This window comes from Bos grunniens, chromosome 22, assembly GCF_055505025.1.
Source record: "Bos grunniens cultivar Pamir isolate PY7600 chromosome 22, Bosgru_T2T1.0, whole genome shotgun sequence".
Lineage (NCBI taxonomy): Eukaryota > Metazoa > Chordata > Mammalia > Artiodactyla > Bovidae > Bos > Bos grunniens.
In genome coordinates, this window is record NC_141186.1 from 611162 (window position 1) to 626842 (window position 15681).

Consider the following 15681-nt stretch of genomic DNA (forward strand, 5'->3'; position numbering starts at 1 on the left):
TCCCTCAAAATAATTAATAGGTGATTTCTTACTGTACTGACTTCTCATGATGTGAGTGGACTGTTAAACTCTAAGGTTAATACTTGGATGACAGACAGTAGGCTTCTTAAATATCAGTCCTTGTTGTTCCAAGGACCAAAAATTAAGCTTAAAGTTAGTGGAAATTTAAATCCTGCCACTTTCCTTCCTGAAAAGGAAAATGAAACACCTGATCACAATTGTTCCCAATATCTAATTTAAACTATGCAGTTCAGGAAGATCTGATGGATACCACACTGGACAATCAGATATGGAAATATTTACAGATGGCAGTTCTTTTGTTCGGGATGGGAATTTTAAAACAAGTTACACTGTGGTGATGGCTGAACAGGTTTTAGAGGCAAAATCTCTCCCCCAGGGAATGAGTGCTCAGTTAGAGGAGCTTGTGTCCTGAGCTCTAGAGTTAAGCAAAGGGCAGCAAGTAAATATCTACACTGATTCTAAATATGCTTATTTGACTTTACATGCTCATGCTGCAATACGGAAAGACAGTTTAAAATGGCAACAGGAGAACCTATTAACCATTTCAGAGAGATTGAGACACTTTTAACTGCTATATATTGTCCTAAAGAATTAGCTGTTATGCACTGCAAAGGGCACAGCAGGGGTGAGAGCAAAGTAGCTGAAGGTAATCAGCTGGCTGGCTGTCAAGCAAGAAAAGTGGCACTTTCCAAAACCCCTTCACTACAGACACCTTTGATCTAGACAGGTTCTGTGGAACAGGAAAAACCACAATATACTGAGGAAGAATTAGAAAGATATGAGAAAAGAGGAGCAAAGATTACTGATAAAGGATTTTTACAGTCCAAGGATGGACAGTTAATAATTCCTGAAAATGCTTAATGGAAAATTCTTAAGAGTTTACACCAGAGTTTTCATTTAGGTGTAGAGAGTACTTACCAGATGGCTTCTCATTTGTTTGAAGGTGAAAATGTAATGAAGACTAAAGAACATTATGAAAAGACGTGAGGTTTGTCAGAAAAATAACCCAAAGACTGAAAATCTAACAAAATCCTGGGTTACAATGAAGTGGAAAATATCCTAAAGAGGACTGGGAAATTGATTTTACTCATATGCCAAAAGCAAATGGATATTCTTGCTTACAAGTTTGGGTGGATACCTTTACCGGATGGATGAGGCTTTTCCCTGTCGTAGTGAACAGGCTAAAGAATTTTAATCCATAATATTATTTAATCCATGATTAAATTATTTAATCCATGAAAATTATTTAATCCATGAAATTATTTCCAGGTTTGGGCTGCCATGGAGCCTTCAGAGTGACAATGGCTCTGCCTTTAAAGCTGCTGTAACCCAGGGTGTGTCAAAAGTTCTAGGAATAGAATATCACTTACGCTGTTCCTGGAGACCCCAGTCCTCAGAAAAGGTTGATAAAAGCTAATGACATTATTAAGTGACATCTGCGCAAATTAACTCAAGAGACACAAGACAATTGGATAAAAGTTCTACCTATAGCTTTAGTTCAGTTCAGTTCAGTCGCTCAGTCGTGTCCGACTCTTTGCGACTCCATGAATTGCAGCACGCCAGGCCTCCCTGTCCATCACCAACTCCCAGAGTTCACTCAGACTCACGTCCATAGAGTCAGTGATGCCAGCCAGCCATCTCATCCCCGTCGTCCCTTTCTCCTCCTGCCCCCAATCCCTCCCAGCATCAGAGTCTTTTCCAATGAGTCAACTCTTCACATGAGATGGCCAAAGTACTGGAGTTTCAGCTTTAGCATCATTCCTTCCAAAGAAATCCCAGGGCTGATCTCCTTTAGAATGGACTGGTTGGATCTCCTTGCAGTCCAAGGGACTCTCAAGAGTCTTCTCCAACACCACAGTTCAAAAGCATCAATTCTTCGGTGCTCAGCTTTCTTCACAGTCCAACTCTCACATCCATACATGACCACAGGAAAAACCATAGCCTTGACTAGACGGACCTTTGTTGGCAAAGTACCTGAATAGTCTAGTGGTTTTCCCTATTTTGTTCAATTTCAGTCTGAATTTGGTAATAAGGAGTTCATGATCTGAGCCACAGTCAGCTCCCAGTCTTGTTTTTGTTGACTGTATAGAGCTTCTCCATCTTTGGCTGCAAAGAACATAATCAATCTGATTTCGGTGTTGACCATCTGGTGATGTCCATGTGTAGAGTCTTCTCTTGTGTTGTTGGAAGACGGTGTTTGCTATGACCAGTGCATTTTCTTGGCAAAACTCTATTAGTCTTTGCCCTGCTTCATTCTGTACTCCAAGGCCAAATTTGCCAGTTATTCCAGGTGTTTCTTGACGTCGTACTTTTGCATTCCAGTCCCCTATAATGAAAAGGACATCTATTTTGGGTGTTAGTTCTAAAAGGTCTTGTAGGTCTTCATAGAAACGTTCAACTTCAGCTTCTTCAGTGTTACTGGTCGGGGCATAGACTTGAATTACCGGGATATTGAATGGTTTGCCTTGGAAACGAACAGAGATCATTCTGTCGTTTTTGAGATTGCATCCAAGTACTGCATTACGGACTCTTTGGTTGACTGTGATGGCTACTCCATTTCTTCTGAGGGATTCCTGCCCGCAGCAGTAGATATAATGGTCATCTGAGTTAAATTCACCCATTCCAGTCCATTTGAGTTGGCTGATTCCTAGAATGTCGACATTCACTCTAATGAGGTTCAAATTGCCCCTAAAAGGAGGAACTGTCCCCCTTTGAATGTATTTATGGAAAGTGAAAGTGAAGTCGCTCAGTCGTGTCTGACTCTTTGCGACCCCATGGACTGTAGCCTATCAGGCTCCTCTGTCCATGGGATTTTCCAGGCAATAGTACTGGAGTGGATTGCCATTTTCTTCTCCAGCGGATCTTCCCGACCCAGGGATCGAACCCGGGTCTCCCGCATTGTAGGTGACTCCTGATCCTGCCTCTGAGTCAAGCAAGCCTCTATTTGAACCAGGAACCAAGGTCTTCATAAAACCATTGGGATCTTGGGGGCAATCCCTTGAGCCCCTCAGGGAAGGCCGTTACCAGGTTACTCTTTCTTCTCCCATAGTTGTCAAAGTGCCAGGAATTGATTCCTGGGTGCATCACACTTGATATAAGAGGTAGCATACTGACCAGATGCTAAGTGATGTCATTTTATGTCTTTATTTTGTAGGCTCTGACTTTGTACTTTTCAGATCAGCCTGATAATCTATATGAGCTTGCTTCTGCTGACTCCAAAAATCCTGAGTCTGCCGTTTGATCCTCAAGACAATGCCTTCCTGTCCTGGGCTCACTCCAATGCTGCATTCCACAATTGGTCTAACTGTTGGGTCTGCGGAGCGCTCCCCTCTTCATCAGTGGAAGGCTTCCCGTAGTGGGCATCTCCACTTCAAGGAAAGAACTTTCTCCAAGTCTGTGAATACCTTCGACAACAACAATCATATGTGATGCCTCTTCTTAATGTGATTACATTTAACAATCCTTAAAAAAGTGCAACATTTTGTACTTTAGCGATAGACATAATGTGACTTTCAATTTTGATTATACATTGTCTTGCTTTAATGACTATTCTGCTACATACAAGAAGGTCAATGGGTCTAGATCTGGTGGCTACCTGACGTTTACCAAATATGGGATGAAATTACATGGCTAACTCCTAGAAAGGGACACCTAATATCTAGTGCCCCCATATACTGGGAACAAATAAAGCCATCCCCAGAAATTAGCCAACAACTTAATTATAATGATTGGAAACACTTGGGATTTTTGCCTCAGGAAATATGCAACGTAATCATTCCTGTGTTTTCCAATCCCAGTTCAGGTCCTCCCTTTGCCTGGCCAGGCACTAGTTGGGACTGGATATCTCAGTCATGCTGGCTTGCTCCAAACGGGACCTATTGGATATGTGGCTCTTACGTATGGGCATGGCTTCCCCCTGGTGGATAGGGAGATGAATCCTAGGTCTACCTTTTCCTCAGGGTTTCATATTTTCAGAGCTTCCAGAGAAGCCTGCTAATTTACGACACCTTAGAACTTGCAGTGGAGAAGGCAATGGCACCCCACTCCAGTACTTTTGCCTGGAAAATCCAATGGATGGAGGAGCCTGGTAGGCTGCAGTCCATGGGGTCGCTAAGAGTCGGACACGACTGAGCGACTTCACTTTCACTTTTCACTTTCATGCATGGGAGAAGGAAATGGCAACCCACTCCAGTGTTCTTGCCTGAAGAATCCCAGGGACGGGGAAGCCTGGTGGGCTGCCATCTATGGGGTCGCACAGAGTCGGACACAATTGAAGAGACTTAGTAGCAGCAGCAGCAGCACTTGCAGGGCAAGGTCTGTATTTCACTGGTATGATTATTTGGCTGCAGTATTTGTTCCCTCTCTGGGAACTACAGATGTTATGCTTCAAGTGGATGCTCTGACTAACTTTACTCAACAGGCTTTACAAGATTCTCAAAAAGCTATTTCAGCTCTTAATGCTGAACAAAGACAAATTAGAAACATGGTTTTACAAAACAGATTGGCCTTATTCTGACAGCTGCACAAGGAGGAACTTGTGCCATTATTCATACCCAGTGCATACATATATACCTGATATGAGCACTATTGTTACTCAATTTACTAAACATATGAACAAAATGATTCCGGCTATGGATACTCCTGAATCCTCAATTGCCTCACTTTGGGAGATGCTAACTAGTTCCTCATGGTGGAAAACTATCTAAATTGTGATGATTTCAATTGCTCTGTTTTTGCTGTTTTCTCCATCCATCTGTAACTGTGTAGCTGGATTTGTTTCTAATTGCATGACAGCTTTTAAGTTACAAATGGTTGCTCAAACTGTTGCAGGAAGAGGGACCCCTTCCAGGGCCCGAAACTGGGCTCTTGTCTAACACTCAGAAATGAATTGTCCGAGGAGACACATGCGCTAACAAAGCAAGAAATTTTATTGGGAAAGGGCACCCGGGTGGAGAGCAGTAGGGTAAGGGAACCCAGGAGAACTGCTCTGCCACATGGCTCGCAGTCTCGGGTTTTATGGTGATGGGATTAGTTTCCAGGTGGTCTTTGGCCAATCATTCTAATTCAGAGTCTTTCCTGGTGGTGCATGCATCGCTCAGCCAAGATGGATGCTAGCCAGAGGGATTCCAGGACGTGGACAGACACGTGGTGTCTCCTTTAGACCTTTTCCGAAATCTTCTGGTTGGTGGTGGCTTATTAGTTCTGTATTCCTTATCTGGATCTCCTGTCATAAAACAACTCATGCAAATAGTTACTATGGTGCCTGGCCAGGGTGGGTGGTTTCAATCAGTGTGCTTCCCCTAACAAAACTCCTATAACTGTGGCAGCTCCCTCCAACTATTACTTGGGTCCTTGGATCAGAGACCTTCAGTATTAGGGTTAGGAGAGTATCTTGCCTCACCAATTTAGTGACGACACCCCTTATCAGCTTGGAAGCAGTTACAGAATGAGAATGATGCCCCTTTCCCTAGGCAACATAATTCTCCTAAAAGAAAAGGGGGGAATGAGAGGGTAAGGAAGGCAGGCCAGGGATCTCCAAATGGAAGAAATAGGCTGCAAGTCTCAGACATTTTTTCTCTCTCTCTCTTAAGCAGCAGGAGGAAACAAACTACAAGTGTTAGATTTTTTCCCCCCTTCTTTATATGAATTTTAAAACAGGTTTCTCTTAAAATTGTGCTGCCATAAAGACACCTGGTTCCACCTGAACTTAACTATTCTCAAATCTTGAGCTAACCAATGCATTTTTCTTGTGGAAATGTTTGTCTTAAGCTATGTTAATGAACTATGTATTTACCCTAGACTGTCTTCACGTTGTTCGCCTAAGACTCAGAACCCACTTGACAAACCAGTATCTTTTACTCATGCAAATGTTCTCTTAAGCTATGTTAATGAGACTATATTTGCTTGGAAACCTACCTTTCTTCAAGATTCATGTCAATCGTTTATGGCCCAGGACAACTCACCTTGTGCCAATGTTATCTCAAAATGCATGTTGTGGGTGACGGGCATGGTGCCAGGCTCGGAGTTTTGAGACATTTCCTTTCTCTAACAGACTGCTAGTAGCTATATAACCTCTGGCTAAAGACTAGCAGCGGGGCATTCTTTCTGCCCCATTCTGATGTTTATGTCAGAAGCTGTCTCTATCTCTTGTATAGTTTAATAAAACTTTATTACACAAAAGCTCTGAGTGATCAAGCCTTGTCACTGACCCCGGATTCAATTCCTCTCCTCCGGAGGCCAAGAATCCTGGCATCTTTCATGGCTCAACAACAACTTTTTTTTTTTTTTTTTTCATTTTGCAACCCATGGACTGTAACCTGCCAGGCTCCTCTGTCCATGGGGATTCTCCAGGCAAGAATACTGGAGTGGGTTGCCATCTCAACAACAACTTTTAACACTACTCATTTTGAACTCAGTTTCTTCTGGGGAGTATAGAGTAGGGTATTGTTTTTATGTACTCTGTCCCTCTCTTTTAGTTGATATATTCGAACATTTACATTTAATATAATTATTGCTGGGCTAGGACTTCAGTGGGATTTGTTTCTTCTATTCTATTGCTTTGGGTTACTTGTACCATTTTTAGAATTCCATTTTATCAATAGTGGTTTTGTATCTCTTTCTGTAGATATTTAGTTATTGTATTATATTATGTATATGTAAGTTTTCATAGTCCTCTGGTGTCAAGATTTCACCAGTTCCAGTGAAGTGCAAAAACCTTTCAATCCTTTAAGATCCTTTACTATTAGTTGTTCAGTTGCTGAGTCATGTTCGAATATTTGCAACCCCTAAACTGCAGCAAACCAGGCTTCCCTGTCCTTCACTATCTCCTGGAATTTGCTCAAACTCACATCCATTGAATCAGTGATGCTAATCATCTCATCGTTTTCTGCCCCCTTCTCCTCTTGTCCTCAATCTTTCCCACCCACAAGGTGGCCAAATTATTGGAGCTTCAGCTTCAGCCTCAGTCCTTCCAATGAATGTTCAGGACTGATTTCCTTTAGGATGGACTGGTTGGATCTCCTTGCTGTCCAAGGGAATCTCAGGAGTCTTCTCCAGCACAATTCAAAAGCATCAATTCTTCAGCACTCAGCCTTCTTTATGGCCCAACTCTCACAAACATATGTTACTGGAAAAACCATAGCTTTGACCATACAGACTTCTGTCAGCAAAGTTATGCCTTGGCTTTTTAATACACTTTTTCATAGCTTTTCTTCCAAGGAGCAAGGGTCTTTTAATTTCATGGCTGCAGTCACCATCCACAGTGACTTTGGAGCCCAAGAAAATAAAATCTGTCACTGCTTCCATTTCCCCCCCTTCTATTTGCCATAAAGCGATGGGGTCAGATGCCATGATCTTCGGTTTTTGAATGTTGAGTTTTAAGCCAGCTTTTTCACTCTCTTTTTTCACCTTCAAGAGACTCTTTAGTTTCTCACTTTCTGCCATTAGGGTGGTGTTACCTGCATATCTGAGATTGCTGGTATTTTCCCCAGTAATCTTGACTCCAGCTTGTGAATCATCCAGCCCAGCATTCTGCATGATGTACTCTGCATATAAGTTAAATAAGCAGGGTGACAATATACAGCCTTGATGTATTCCTTTCCCAATTTGGAACCAGACCATTGTTCCATGTCTGGTTCTAACTGTTGCTTCTTGTCCTACAAACAGATTTCCCAGGAGACAGGTAAGGTGGTCTGGTATTCCCATCTCTCTAAGAATTTTCCACAATTTGTTGTGATCCATATTCCCTTGCTTTTTCTATGATCCAACGGATGCTGGCAATTTAATCTCTGGTTCCTATGCCTTTTCTAAATCCAGCTTGTACATTTGCTAGTTCTTGGTTCACATAGTATTGAAGCCTACCTTGAAAAATTTTGAGCATTATCTTGCTAGAATGTGAAATGAGTGCAACTGTATGGTAGTTACTATCAGACAATGTTATAATTTTGCTTCAGATACAATTTAGAAAACTTAAGAAAAAATTCCACTGTATTAACTATTTACTCTTTGTATTGTTCAATCTCCTTCCCTAATGTTTCAAGTTTCCTCTTTTTATCATTTCCTTTCCAATTCAAGAACCTCCTGCAGGTCTTTTACTTTTTTTAAAAATTAGGTAGATCTACTGGTGACAAATCCTTCTAGTTTTCTTTCATCTGAGAATGTCTTGATACCTAACCCCTTTATTCCTGAAGAATATTTTCACTGCATATCAAATTCTGAATCACAGTTCTTCGTTTTCAGCACTTGGAAATGTAATGCTCCTTCTTTCTGGCCTCTTTGGTTTCTGTTAAGAAACTTAATATGATTCAAATTGCTTTTCAGTTATAGGTAAAGTATTATCTTTTTCTTTCTGCTTTCAAGATTTTTCACCATTAGTTTTCAGAATTTTGATTATGATGTATCTTGGCAAGATAATTTTTGGGGTGTATCCTATTTGGGGTTAGCTCAGCTTCTTGAATTTGTAGGTTTCTGTCTTTCACCAATTTTTTTTCCCAGACATTAAATAGCTTTTCAACCCCACCCTCTTTCTCCTCACCCTCCAGGACACAGATGAAATAAATATTAGATCATTTGTTATACTACCACAGATCCCTGGGGCTCTTTTTACTTTTTTTCCAATCTATTCTCTGCTGGTTAATTTCTATTGCTTTATCTTTACTTTCACTGATCCTTTCACTATTGTTTCCATTTCCACTCTGCTACTGGGTCCATCTAGTGAGCTTATTATTTCCTTTATTGTATTGTTCAGTTTTTAAATTTCCATTTGATTCCTTTTTATATTTTGTACTTCTTTGCTGAGACTTTACAGTTTTGTTTCAAGCTTTTTCATAAATTTTCATCCAAGTATTTTTATCATGCCTGCTTTAAATCCTTTGTCAGATAATTCCCATCTCTGTATCAAGACAGTTGTCTTACTCAAGATAGTCCTGATTCTTGGTATCTATCAGTGGTTTTCAGTTGTAGCCTGGTCATTTTTGATTACTACATCATGAGACTGGATCCTACTTAAATCTGTTTCACAGGCGCCTCTGACATCAGCACAGAAAGGCAGACCTCACCCTATTTCTGCCAAGTTGGGGGTGAAAGTCCACCACCCTGGCTGGGAGAGTATGATAATTAATTTTATGCTTCAATTTGATTAGGCTACAGAATGCCTAGATAGCTAAAGATTATTTCTGGATGTCTGTGAGAGTGTTTCCAGAAGCAATTACTAGCACTTGAATTGGTGAGCTGAATAAAGCTAACTGTCCTCCCCAACGTGGGTGGATATCATCCAATCTATGAATGCTTGAGTTTAAGATACCAGTCTTCTGCCCTTAGTGTTTCTGGTCCATCTCCTCTTCTTTCTACCTTCCTCCAGTTTCTCAGGAGAACCCTAATACCAACTGCCAGTTTGAGGGTAGGGGTGAATGCCTTGCAATTGTTCCCTACATTACTTTCAAAAACACTATAGAGGAAAGGTCTCCTTACCACTGAGTCACCATGACAATCCCAGCTCCTCTTAGCCTTTTCTGAAATCATATCAGCAAGACTATCATGGAAGTCTAGGCTCCCCACTTAATCTACGCTGAGGGGGATAAGGGCCCATTTTATTTCACCGTGTTTGGCTGCAGTAAAGCATTTGTTGTCTGTTAATTTTTCTCTCTTGCTAAGTTGCCTCTTTCTTGGTCCTTATTTATTTCCCCCCAAAGTCCATATGTTCAAGCTCCCAGGGTGGCTATACTGGGAAATGGGGTTTCTAAGTAATAATTAAAGTTAATGAGGTCATAATATTGGGCTTTGATTCAATAGGACTAGTGTCCTTGTATAAAGCACACCAGAGAACTAGTGCTCTCCCCACCCAGGCCCTCTCCCTATGTACACACACCAAAAAATGACGATGTAACTATATAGTGAGAAGGAGGCCATCTACATACCAGGAAGAGGGCCCTCACTGGAAACCAAGTCAGCTAGACACTTGATCTTGGACTTCTAACCTCCAGAGCTGTGAGAAAATTAATTCCTGCTGTTTAAGCCACCCATTCTGTGGTATTTATGACAGTCCTAGCAAACTAATACAGATTGCCTTGGCTCAAAGTTTTCCATGGGGTTGCAATCAAACTGTCAGCCAGGATCATGCCAGGGATCAACTTCCACGCTCACTAACAAGGTTTTGGATTCAGTTTCTTGTGGGATGCTGGACCAAGAACCTTTATTTCACTAGCTATTGTGAGGAGGCCTCTCTCAGTTCCATGGCACAGGGGTCTCTTCATAGGACAGCTAACAATATGGTAGCTGGTTTCCATCACAGCAAGGACCTGAAGGAGCAAGGGAATAAGAGAATCTGGGAGCAACTCTCTGCTCAAGATGGAAGCCAGTCTTTTACTTCAACCTAATCTCAGCAGTGACATCCCATCACCTTTTCTTTTCATTAGAAATGTCACTAAATCTAGCCCACACTCAAAGAGAGATTTTAAAAGGGCCTGAATACTAGGAGGTAGGTATTATTGGAGGTCATCCTAGAGGCTCCCTACAAGGTCTCACACTATCGTGATTATCTGGTTCATGAAGATCTTTTCTGTACCATTCTGTGTATTCTTGCCACCTCTTCTTAATAGCCTCTGCTTCAGTTAGATCCCTACCATTTCTGTCCTTTATCGAGTCCATCTTTGCATAAAAAGTTCCCTTGGAATCTCTAATTTTCTTGAAGAGATCTCTAGTCTTTCCCATTCTATTGTTTCCCTCTATTTCTTCGCTTTGATCGCTGAGGAAGACTTTCTTATCTCTCCTTGCTATTTTTTGGAACTCTGCATTCAGATGCTTATATCTTTCCTTTTCTCAATTGCTTTTCACTTCCTGTTTTCTCAGAGCTATTTGTAAGGCCTCCTCAGACAGCCATTTTTCTTTTCTGCATTTCTTTTTCTTGGGGATCGTCTTGATTCCTGTCTCCTGTACAATGTCACGAACCTCCATCCAAAATTCATCAGGCACGCTATCAGATCTAGTCCCTTAAATCTATTTCTCACTTCCACTGTATAATCATAAGGGACTTGATTTAGGTCATACCTGAATGGTCTAGTGGTTTTCTCCATTTTCTTCAATTTCATTCTGAATTTGGCAATAAGGAGTTCATGATCTGAGACACAGTCAGCTCCTGGTCTTGTTTTTGCTGACTGTATAGAGCTTCTCCATCTTTAGCTGCAAAGAACATAATCAATCTGATTTCAGTGTCAACCATCTGGTGATGTCCATCTGTAGAGTCTTCTCTTTTGTTGTTGGAAGAGGGTGTTTGCTATGACCAGTGCGTTCTCTTGTCAGAACTCTATTAGCCTTTGCCCTGTTTCATTCTATACTCCAAGGCCAAATTTGCCAGTTATTCCAGGTGTTTCTTGACTTCCTACTTTTGCATTCCAGTCCCCTATAATGAAAAGGACATCTTTTTTGGGTGTTAGTTCTAGAAGGTCTTGTAGGTCCTCATAGAACTGTTCAACTTCAGCTTCTTCAGCATTACAGGTCAGGGCATAGACTTGGATTACCATGATACTGAATGGTTTGCCTTGGAAATGAACAGAGATCATTCGGTCGTTTTTGAGATCGCATCCAAGTACTGCAATTTGGACTCTTTGGTTGACTATGATGGCTACTCCATTTTTTCCTAAGGGATTCCTGCCCACAGTAGTAGATATAACGGTCATCTGAGTTAAATTCACCCATTCCAGTCCATCTTAGTTCACTGATTCCTAGAATGTCTATGTTCTCTCTTGTCTTCTGTCAGTTTTCATTCCAATCACAAAGAAAGGCAATGCCAAAGAATGCTCAAACTACCGCACAATTGCACTCATTTCACACGCTAGTAAAGTAATCCTCAAAATTCTCCAAGCCAGGCTTCAGCAATACGTGAACCGTGAACTTCCAGAGTTCAAGCTGGTTTTAGAAAAGACAGAGGAACCAGAAACCAAATTGCCTACATCTGCTGGATCATCGAAAAAGCAAGAGACTTGCAGAAAAACATCTATTTCTGCTTTATTGACTATGCCAAAGCCTTTGACTGTGTGGATCACAATAAACTGTGGAAAATTCTGAAAGAGATGGGAATACCAGACCACCTGACCTGCCTCTTGAGACCTGTATGCAGATCAGGAAGCAACAGTTAGAACTGGACATGGAACAACAGATTGGATCCAAATAGGAAAAGGAGTACGTCAAGGCTGTATATTGTCACCCTGCTTATTTAACTTATATGCAGAGTACATCATGAGAAACGCTGGGCTGGAGGAAGCACAAGTTGGAATGAAGATTGCCAAGAGAAATATCAATAACCTCAGATATGCAGATGACACCAGCCTTATGGCAGAAAGTAAAGAAGAACTAAAAAGCCTCTTGATGCAAGTGAAAGAGGAGAGTGAAAAAGTTGGCTTAACGCTCAACATTCAGAAAACGAAGATCATGGCATCCGGCCCCATCACTTTATGGCAAATAGATGGGGGAATAGTGGAAGCAATGGCTGACTTTATTTTTCTGGGCTCCAAAATCACTGCAGATGGTAATGGCAGTCATGAAATTAAAAGACGCTTGCTCCTTGAAAGGAAAGTTATGACCAACCTCGACAGCATATTAAAAAGCAGAGACATTACTTTGCCAACAAAGGTCCATCTAGTCAAGGCTATGATTTTTCCAGTGGTCACGTATGGATGTGAGATTTGGACTGTAAAGAAAGCTGAGTGCCAAAGAACTGATGCTTTTGAACTGTGGTGTTGGAGAAGTCTCTCAAGGAGATCCAACCAGTCCATCCTAAAGGAGTTCAGTCCTGGGTGTTCATTGGAAAGACTGATGTTGAAGCTGAAACTCCAATATTTTGGCCACCTGATGCAAAGAGCTGACCTATTTCAAAAGACCCTGATACTGGGAAAGATTGAGGGCAGGAGGAGAAGAGGACGACAGAGGATGAGATGCTTGGATGGCATCAACGACTCAATGGACATGGGTTTGGGTGGACTCGGGGAGTTGGTGATGGACAGGGTGGCCTGGCATGCTGTGGTTTATGGTGTCACAAAGAGTGGGACATGACTGAGCAACTGAACTGAACTAAACAAGGTCTCAATGGCCCAATTTGGGACAATTCGAGCAGCATAATAAATGATGACACTAATGGATTAAAACTGATAGAATAAAAATCCATGAGTCCATACTGTTATATAAAACAATTGAATAAATAAACACAAATCAACACATGATGAGGTTATATCCTGATAAACCCATCATAAATTGAAAATACATTTAATACACCTAACTTACTGGACATCACAGTTCAGCCAAGCCTATCGTAAATGTGCCTAGAACACTTACAGTAACCTAAAGTTGGAAAAAGTCATCTAACACAAAATCTACAATAAAATATTGAATATCTCATGTATTTTACTGAATACTATACTGAAAGTAAAGATTCAGAATGGATGTATGGAATGGTTGCAAGTGTATTTGTAGTTTACCTTTCTGACTGTGTGGCTGACAGCTTCACTGTCACTGCCCAGCATCATTAAGAGTATCATACTACTTCTTGCCAGCTCAGGAAATGATCAAAGTTCAAAATTCCATGTACAGTTTGTACTCAACTTTTGCTTTTGCAAAACACAAAATTATAGATGGAATCACAGTAAGTCAGGGACTGTCTGTAAATAAATGGAGGGGAAAGGACAAAGCTATTCCTTACAGCAGAATTCCATTTAACAAAGGTAGAAAGAAAATTACCATTTGGTACATACCACATAAATAAATGCTGTGAGCCACAATGGAATCTAAAATTACTGGATGAAATTTTGATTCTAAAAAATAAGGTAAAGGCAAAGTCTTAAATTTTCTCCCCACAGGCTACTTATTAATTTATAAAGAAAAATTTTAAGTTTATACTACACAAATCTAATAACAGAATAACCAGGCTTAACCAGTAATGACATCAGTTTCATATACCTGTAATATGCTGCACAAGAAACATAGAACATCACTTCTGTAAAATGTCTCGCCAAAAATGCATAACCTTAATTTAACCAATCAGAAAACCCCAACTGAGGGATATCTTACAAAATAACTTTCCAATACTCGAAGTGTCAAGGGCATCAAAGACAAGAAGTACTAAAGAATTGCCTAAGATTGCAGGTGGCTAAGATGACAGGAAAAACAAACAACATAAGATCCTAAATCAGATTTTAACCAGAAAAATGACACAGTTTGGATGGTGAAATTTAAATGAAGTCCAGTTGAGCTATTCCAAATCCTGAAAGACGATGCTGTGAAAGTGCTGTACTCAATATGCCAGCAAATTTGGAAAACTCAGCAGTGGCCATAGGACTAGAAAAGATCAGTTTTCATTCCAATCCCAAAGAAAGGCAATGCCAAAGAATGCTCAAACTACCACACAATTGCACTCATCTCACATGCTAGTAAAGTAATGCTTGAAATTCTCCAAGCCAGGCTTCAGCAATATGTGAACCGTGAATTTCCTGATGTTCAAGCTGGTTTTAGAAAAGGCAGAGGAACCAGAGATCAAATTGCCAACATTCGCTGGATCATGGAAAAAGCAAGAGAATTCCAGAAAAACATCTATTTCTGCTTTGTTGACTATGCCAAAGCCTTTGACTGTGTGGATCACAATAAACTGTGGAAAATTCTGAAAGAGATGGGAATACCAGACCACCTGACCTGCCTCTTGGGAAATCTGTATGCAGATCAGGAAGCAACAGTTAGAACTGGACATGGAACAACAGACTGGTTCCAAATAGGAAAAGGAGTACGTCAAAGCTGTATATTGTCACCCTGTTTATTTAACTTATATGCAGAGTACATCATGAGAAACGCTGGACTGGAAGAAACACAAACTGGAATCAAGATTGCCGGGAAAAATATCAATAATCTTAGATATGCAGATGACACCAGCCTTATGGCAGAAAGTGAAGAGGAACTCAAAAGCCTTTTGATGAAAGTGAAAGAGGAGAGTGAAAAAGTTGGCTTAAAGCTCGACATTCAGAAAACGAAGATCATGGCATCCAGTCCCACCACTTCATGGGAAATAGATGGGGAAACAGTGGAAACAATGTCAGACTTTATTTTTCTGGGCTCCAAAATCACTACAGATGGTGACTGCAGCCATGAAATTAAAAGACGCTTACTTCTTGGAAGGAAAGTTATGACCTACCTAGATAGCATATTGAAAACCAGAGACATTACTTTGCCAACAAAGATCCGTCTAGTCAAGGCTATGGTTTTTCCTGTGGTCATGTATGGATGTGAGATTTGGACTGTGAAGAAGGCTGAGCACCGAAGAACTGATGCTTTTGAACTGTGGTGTTGGAGAAGACTCTCGAGAGTCCCTTGGACTGCAAGGAGATCCAACCAGTCCATTCTGAAGGAGATCAGCCCTGGGATTTCTTTGGAAGGAATGATGCTGAAGCTGAAACTCCAGTACTTTGGCCACCTCATGCGAAGCGTTGACTCATTGGAAAAGACCCTAATGCTGGGAGGGATTGGGGGCAGGAGAAGGGGGCGACAGAGGATGAGATGGCTGGATGGCATCACTGACTTGATGGACGTGAGTCTGAGTGAACTCTGGGAGTTGGTGATGGACAGGGAGGCCTGGCGTGCTGCGATTCATGGGGTCGCAAAGAGTCAGACATGACTGAGCGACTGATC

The 15681-nt window shown here is 41.1% G+C and overlaps 1 long non-coding RNA gene across 2 annotated transcripts in view; it reads right to left on the bottom strand.

Moving 5' to 3' along the window:
• Positions 1-15681, bottom strand: part of LOC147347907 (uncharacterized) — a 34431-nt gene that overhangs the window by 13019 nt on the left and 5731 nt on the right. The window contains exon 2 of one of the 2 annotated variants that reach the window (XR_015150815.1): positions 4929-5245. The exons of the other annotated variant lie outside the window; for it this stretch is intronic. This is a non-coding gene — a long non-coding RNA (uncharacterized LOC147347907). Of the gene's footprint in view, positions 1-4928; positions 5246-15681 lie in introns of those variants that run through there. 2 annotated transcript variants of the gene reach the window in all.